Source organism: Myxocyprinus asiaticus, chromosome 19, assembly GCF_019703515.2.
Source record: "Myxocyprinus asiaticus isolate MX2 ecotype Aquarium Trade chromosome 19, UBuf_Myxa_2, whole genome shotgun sequence".
In the NCBI taxonomy this organism is placed as follows: Eukaryota; Metazoa; Chordata; class Actinopteri; order Cypriniformes; family Catostomidae; genus Myxocyprinus; species Myxocyprinus asiaticus.
The window spans coordinates 48,358,468-48,365,967 of record NC_059362.1 but is presented as its reverse complement, the minus strand read 5'-3'; the positions used below and the strand labels follow the sequence as shown (position 1 = coordinate 48,365,967).

The 7,500-nt window shown below is 35.9% G+C and overlaps 1 protein-coding gene across 6 annotated transcripts in view; it reads left to right on the top strand.

The window, feature by feature from the left end:
* The first annotated feature begins 3,116 nt into the window (after positions 1-3,116).
* The window catches only part of LOC127409602 (1-phosphatidylinositol 4,5-bisphosphate phosphodiesterase beta-4-like), a 109,736-nt gene continuing 105,352 nt past the window's right edge, over positions 3,117-7,500 (top strand). For 4 of the 6 annotated variants that reach the window (XM_051644277.1, XM_051644278.1, XM_051644273.1 and 1 more), the window contains exons 1-2: positions 3,117-3,587; positions 5,750-5,794. The gene's annotated coding sequence lies outside the window, so the exon portion shown is untranslated. Of the gene's footprint in view, positions 3,588-4,528; positions 4,547-5,749; positions 5,795-7,500 lie in introns of those variants that run through there. The other 2 variants (XM_051644274.1, XM_051644275.1) reach the window with 2 other exon arrangements.

Here is a 7,500-nt window from a genome sequence, read left to right as displayed (position 1 = left end):
TTCCAGATAGATAAAATCAAGGTCTGCCCTTCATTTATTCTCATTGAATATCCTGTTTCACATTATGGAAGTAAAATGGGTTGCAAAAGCTGTTTCATGTTGACTTTAATATTCAATATTTGATTATCCAAGAATAATTTTAGTTTTTTTAAGGTCAGTGTTTCAGTTACGTCCCTTGACACGGTTCCCACACTTTTTGACTAATAGATTTCATGATTTCTTAAGTATTTTGTTATTACTGGATTTTTAAAAATCATTTTGATTCATACTGTTTCACTAATGAATCATTTAGATTGATTTGTGAACCAGTTTGAGTAACAACAGTTGAACTGAGAAAAACATCAGCTCAAAATAATGATTCATCCACAGATCAAACATCACTTTTCAAGCATAGCAATATATATATATATTAAGCTTGTTGACTCTTCTCTTGAGTGAAAACTTTGTGTTTTACTGTGTTGAAATATGAAAGTGTTGATCTGAACATTTCTCATCATTAGCAATAAATAATAGAGCTATATTACACATTACAGTGATGTAGTTGAAACTAAGTGTTGTGTATCTTATGAGTATCACCCTGTTTCTGTGGATTTAAAACAGATTGTTTCTTGAGATGGTGTTTATGTACACAGTACAGTTCTTGACTCGGTTGTTTCATCTGATCTTTCTGTCGTTCGGTTTATTTGCAGTTGATGCATAATGTGCCCATATTTATTTATTTATTTTAACCCTTTAAGCTCGGATGAAAATTTATCTTGTGAGAAAAAAATATAATCGTCATAACATGAATAACTCCAGTCTTGACCAACACAAAATAGGTATCGTTTGAAAGTTTAGAAGCTCTACTTTCCAATGCATGTAGACATTATGACCAAAACTGAACAAGTGCTTTAAAATTTGCAGACAAATCAGAAGTGTTACATTTTGATCATTTATTAATAATTTTGCACTGTACATATTATTGTAATCAGTAAAAACATCAAACTCATCAAATAGTCATGTGTTATATGTTGTTGGAAAGCTCTCAAAGAGTAGAATACAACCAGCCTATTTGTTTTACTCACAGAGTAAAATATAGTGAGTAATAGCTAAGTATTTGTCTCTGACAATTATGTTGGAGTTGCTTATATGCCGCGTTTTCTTGCTTATAATTTCACAAAAAATAAACGGAACAAAATATCACATATCATTACTTAGAGGAGGTGATTATCTTTCAAACGAGTCCACACACAAGATAATCAGATGTATAGATCATTAGATAATCCACATGAAGCACAATGTTACATATGACCACCAGGAGATGGCGCCAAATACATGACACAGACTCAATGATGACTCAAATGACACAGAATGAAACTCATTCTGTGAAATCTCATTACTAAAATCATGTCTGCATGCTATGCAAACCTTTAGTCATTGTTGTGTTTGCATGTGTAATTAGTTCTTATGTACAATTATTATGTTTTATTTGTTTGGAGATGTTTTTGGATAAATTATTTTTGTAATGTTATAACTTATGATTGCTTTGTCGTATCAACACAAACATTATTCTCAGATACAGCTGACATGATTGGGAACAAAACAAAAGCAGTTTTTCAGAGCCACCTTATTTACACCCAGAGATATATAATGTCAAATTAGAAAAATAAGAAAGAAAGAAAAAATAAATTTTTGGCCAAAAATGTTTTTCAGCAGTTTCTTAGGCTGAGAGTCTCAGAATGTATCATAATCTATATCATTAAAAAATGTGAAAAGTTTTCTTTACAATGAACACTTGACCCTCCTTGTTTTTTGTTTTGTTTTGTTTTTTGTTATAAGCCTTTAATTTTGGGTATGCCACCTTCAGAGCTTAAAGGGTTAACAAATTAATTTTTAAAAGTGCATATATACAGTTGTCCATGTAGCCTCTTTATCATTATGATCTCATAAAAGCTGCAATGTGTCAATGTCAAGAATTCAAATACCAAATTATCCTGAAATGTATCTGGTTAAGCAAGTCGGCCACTTTCGAAACACAGGACTTGTTCTTAAAAATCAGTATATATACCCTGTGAACCCCTCTGAAAAACTGAAGACAATCTTTTCTGGAGTTTATCTATTAAAATCACACAAAATCTACATCATGACACTTTTTTATCAGCAACAGAACTGAAAGAGATTGCTGTCCGTTCACTCGTGTCTCTATCTGCTGCAGTCGCATGTTCACGTCCACTGTGGGGAATTTCTCTGGCCTATTTCTCATCGTCTCCGTGGCAACAGTTGCCCCAACATGTTTTCATGTACAAAGACCAGTGCTGCAGTGTGAGACGCATGTTAACACGTTTAACACATGCTAGTCTCAAAGTTGAGATTCTTTCAATTGTTTAAACATAGTGTTGAGATGTAAACAAACACATTTAGTAATCCCAGAGATATACTTTAATAGCTCTTAAAGCTGAAGTGTGTCACTCATTTGGATGTTCAAATACTGTCAGTTTAATTTGGAGAGTCACTATCAGTAATTTATTGGTAGAAGACTGTAAACACTGTGACGCTTTCAACACATTAATCTGTTTTATTGAGTGACTCATGTCAACTTCTGACTTAACCAATGATGCGAGTTTGAGCAGGGGCTAACTGTTTGTTGACCAATGGAAGACACAGGTAAAATGAGAAAATCAGTGATATGATCTTAAAAGTGATATGATCGCTTTTGGTGCAAAAAAGTTCAATATTTAAGGACTTTTTAACTATAAATAATCGCACACACACCACACACACACACACACACACACACACACACACACACACACACACACAGGACAGACAGACAGACAGACAGACAGACAGACAGATAGATAGATAGATAGATAGATAGATAGATAGATAGAATGACAGACGGACAGACAGACAGACAGACAGGCAGAGGATAGACAGAAAGATGATAGATAGATAGATAGATAGATAGATAGATAGATAGATAGATGATAGGTGGGTGGGTAAGTGGATAGACAGACAGACAGACAGACAGACAGACAGATAGATAGATAGATAGATAGATAGATAGATAGATAGCACACACACACACACACACACACACACCGCTGGAGGGCGAGTGAAGCACACACTGGGAGGATAAAGACAGAAAGAGAGACAGACAGAATCTTGACTCAGGAGGGGGTGAGACAGCAGCATCATCATCTTCATCCTCCTCATCAGCGCGTGAGGACACTTTGATTTCCGTCTGGAGCTCCAGCATCACCCGCCTGTAAGCGCCTGTTTTCATCATTCCAGGGAATTCTGTAGCTTTTCCTAGGAATATTGTATGGTGATGGAATACACGAGCACGAGACGAGCTGAACGTGTCGCGCGCCGCACAGTGTGTGTTATTGGACAGATTTGAGGGCAGATGTGTGTTTGTCGCTTTAATGGGGGTAAATGAAAGTGTCGTTCTGCTCCTTTAGCTTCTGAAGCTAGCTGGCTAACATTGCTACCCCATCCATAGAGCAAAAGAGAGAGAATCCATGCAACAAACATCTAGATGTGTTCAAACAGCTGTGAAATATTCACGGGTTTCTAGCGATGAGCACTTTTCCTTCTTGTAAGCGGTAAGGATGCGTTTAAAGATATGTAAAGAATGCGGGTTAAAACAAAGTTGCATGCTTTAATGTAACAGTTTATGGTCATCCTTTGGATGCATGTGTGTGTGTTAGATGGCCTCATGTTTTTCGCAGTCCAGATAAAAACTGAATGTTGTGCATTACGTAATGCTGATTGCAATAAATGTATGAGACATGTAGAGATTGACATACTCTGAAGATTTCTGCCGTTTGTATTAGAAGAGCAACACAATGCAGATCTTAAATGTGATGCAGATACTGTTGGTAAATGTATTTATTATGCATGTAGTATATAGGGCACTGCAATATACAACCCACATGTGATCTCATACATGTAATTCAGTGTGGACTGTACATGCACATGTGTTCAACATGTCCATTGCGTTGTGTATGTTGTACCAAACTGATAAGACTTAAAGATAGTAAAAGTGATATTGTTTACAGAATTACAGTTTAGTGTGACTACACTACTACAAAAACACATTTTAATTCTTAATCTTTGTCGTGTTTTCCTTAAAACAATAAACATTTACCTGAAAACTGAACTAGATAATAAGAGTTATTTTCAGAGGATATATCTTGAATATAAGTGTATTTTGTTCCTCGATTATTTCACTTAATTATTTATTTTATTGCGGTTTATGCTTCAAACAAGTGAGAAATCAGCGATTTAGCATGTGCTTATTTAAGATATATTTTCAGAATACTAATTATCTCATTCAACGTGTTTTAAGAATCTGTAGATATTGTTGAGTGTTTTGTTTACTGGAAAAGGAGACAGAAATGTTGTATATAGTGCATGTTTGTGTTTTGTGCGTCACACCTGCTCTCGTGAACGCGCTCTCTCTCTGCCACCTGTTCACGTGAACGCGCTGGTGGGTTGTCACGTGGTGACTTGTGAGTTAATTCACTCATGATCAATATTCCTCAGTCGCGTGTCATAAGAGGTAACTTTGGGATGTTTTTACATTTATGCACAGCATCTATTCTAATGCATGAAACTAGTTTTGGACTGAATAAATGTATGTTTGAGTTTTGAGGTGCTGAAGATGGTCATATTAACACAAACAAACGCTGTAAATGTCATTTGTCCAGGTGTTGTATAATGTGCCTGATGTTAGTATGTGAACAGAAGCATTGATGATGCATGTATATGTGTTATTAGGCACATTTAAGACATCTTTAAGATTATAATTGGCATGTTTATCATTATATGTCTGTGGATTTATATCATCTTAAATTTGAACTGTGTTTGATGTGACAGTATCATGTTTTATTCTGTTTTTACAGAATGAATTGTAACATAAATAGCTTGTTTTATCAACAGAAAGATTTTAGGATCAAATGTTTTTGCCTTCACTAGTTCATTTGAATTTTACCGTGGTGTGACACATACATTAAAAAAAATACAAATGTTCACTGTTAGCGGCATGAATGAATGATAATTATTTCAGAATGAGTCAAATGTGGTTTAAAACTGTTGTAATGGAGAATGATGTCATTTCATGTCAACTCTCCATAAATACTCATAATTCATTTAATCACACGTATTCTTATGTCAACAAGTTTCCCTTATTAGATCTTATTTTAGAATCAAATCAATTTCTTCATTTGTGTTTGTAAGAAAGTCTTGTGACTATATCAGAGTCATCATTTGAATTATTTGATAGAATTGGCTGAAATTGAAGCAGATTTTCTGTTACTATCTTTGCCATCATTAAAAGTTTTCAGTGTCTCAATTTAGTTGAAAATGTGAACATTTAAGCTTGAAAACATCTAGATTGGACCTTCAGTGTCAACACTCAGAAGAATATAGATTTATAATATTGTCCACATTAAAAATAATGTTCAGGAATCAGGAAAATGCTTAATTCCAATAAAACATCTGCTCGCCAAGATTTTTGTTTTGTATTGTGAACGACATTCAAAAATATTTTCAGGAAAGTCGTTTCATTTTCATCTTCCCCTGAAAATCCTGTGTGTGTGTGTGTAATGTGTTTGTGCTGTAGGGCTCATGCGCTATTATATTTTAATTAGCAGATGTAAACACACACGGTGAGTCACTGGCGTCGCTGCTGTTATTCATGGAGCAGTCTGATAATAATCGTCTGTTCAATGGACATATTCAGTGTTTGTGTTTCTGTTCACAGGAATAAAGATGTCGCTCGTCCCTTAAATCACTTTCTGCTGAACTGGTGAGTTTCTTTTCATTGATTTAAACTGTGTGACTTGATGTTGATCAGTGCACGCAACCCAAAGGTTGTAGGTTCAAACCACAGATGTCTGATGCATTCAAGGACAATCCTTGTGTTGAACAAACTCTGAGTGAAGTTTAATTCTAATGACTTCGAGCAATAGTGACATTTAAAAGCAGATTGTGTGTGATGTAGCTGAGTCTTCTAGAAGTTTGCTTGCGTTGTTTAGTGATGGATTAATTTTGGTTTGTGTCGTCTGTTGTCAGTGATTTGTAGGTGTTGTAATAAATGTTTGCGCTGGTTGTGTTGTTGAAGATGATGTTTGATGGTTGATGAGTAGCGTGAGATGGACGCGGTTTGCAGTGTTAAAGTTCTCTGTCAAACATTATTACATTAAACATGAGGAGTCAGAGAGTGTTTGTTGTGTTTCAGTGCGGAAAAGATTCATTAAAGCAAAGTGTCACAGGAAACACACCTCGTTTTTGTAGTTACATGTCACAATCTTTTACATATCAACATCTCAGTTTAATGCAACCTGGGGTGTTATCCAGTCACGACAGAGCTCATTTACATGCAGGTCGTTTCTTATTGCAACAGGAAGTTGGGCTGAGACATTTCAAAGAGCACACGCCTACTCATTTGTTTATCATTTATTATTTGTTAACACCAGAAATTGAGACACAAAAACACGGCGTTCATTACATTTCTGTATTCACTTACAATTCCCATATTTGGACCATAAATGTGGTTGGAATCTGAAGAGCACAATAATCGCGTATATCTAAAATAATCACTCTTAGATCAAATAATTAGATCAAATGTAATAATTCTGACAGGCCTATAGTCAGTAATCTTTACGTCACAGTGAACATGATTTGCTACCTGCTGTTTGCTAGTCAGAGGTGTTATCAGGGGAGCATTAGAGAGCTTTTGATTGGACAAAAGTCTGTGTAGTGCAAGATGATGTCATCAGTATTTTTGGCCTGTTTTTCAGAAAGAGAAGAACTGTTTAAATGTGTGTATCACATGGATGCCAATAAAGCGCTAATAGACATGAACTAAAAGCCATAAAACTCTGATTTAAATTTCATGGGGTCTTTAAGCTGAATGTACGCACACAAACGAAGGTGGCATTACACATTTAGGCCCCATTAGGACGTATGAGAATGCATGCTAACCCATAGAATACATGAATCTGATGAAAATCAATTTAGCCTGTAATGTTTGACCTGTGACCCATGTGATTTCTAACCCCGGCCCGTGATCCATCCCGCATGTGTACCTGTGAGCGTCTCTGCAGTCATTGTTCCTGGATGGCAGATGGCTAAAAATACCTCCGCACTGAGCGAAGTGAAAGCTATTATCTGCATTTCTAATTCCGTCGCCCCTGTTGGAAAGAGCCGTTCACTGCTGGGAGCGTCACATGTGGACATAATTTGCACTTCCAATTAAACCTTCGACCTTTGTGCTATAACTCAAACGTGACTTCTGTACGCCGTCACTTTCACATCTATTATTACTCCTAAAACAGGAGTCGTTATGAAACACAATTAATACTTTGAGGGCTATATGAGACCTGTATGCTGAAGTGTTTGTCAGGTGAATTGAAACTCTGAATGAAGATTCATTAGTGTGTAACCGGATCTCAGTGCACATCTGATCTGAGGTCATGTGACACACCCCAGGAGATCACATGACACACGAGA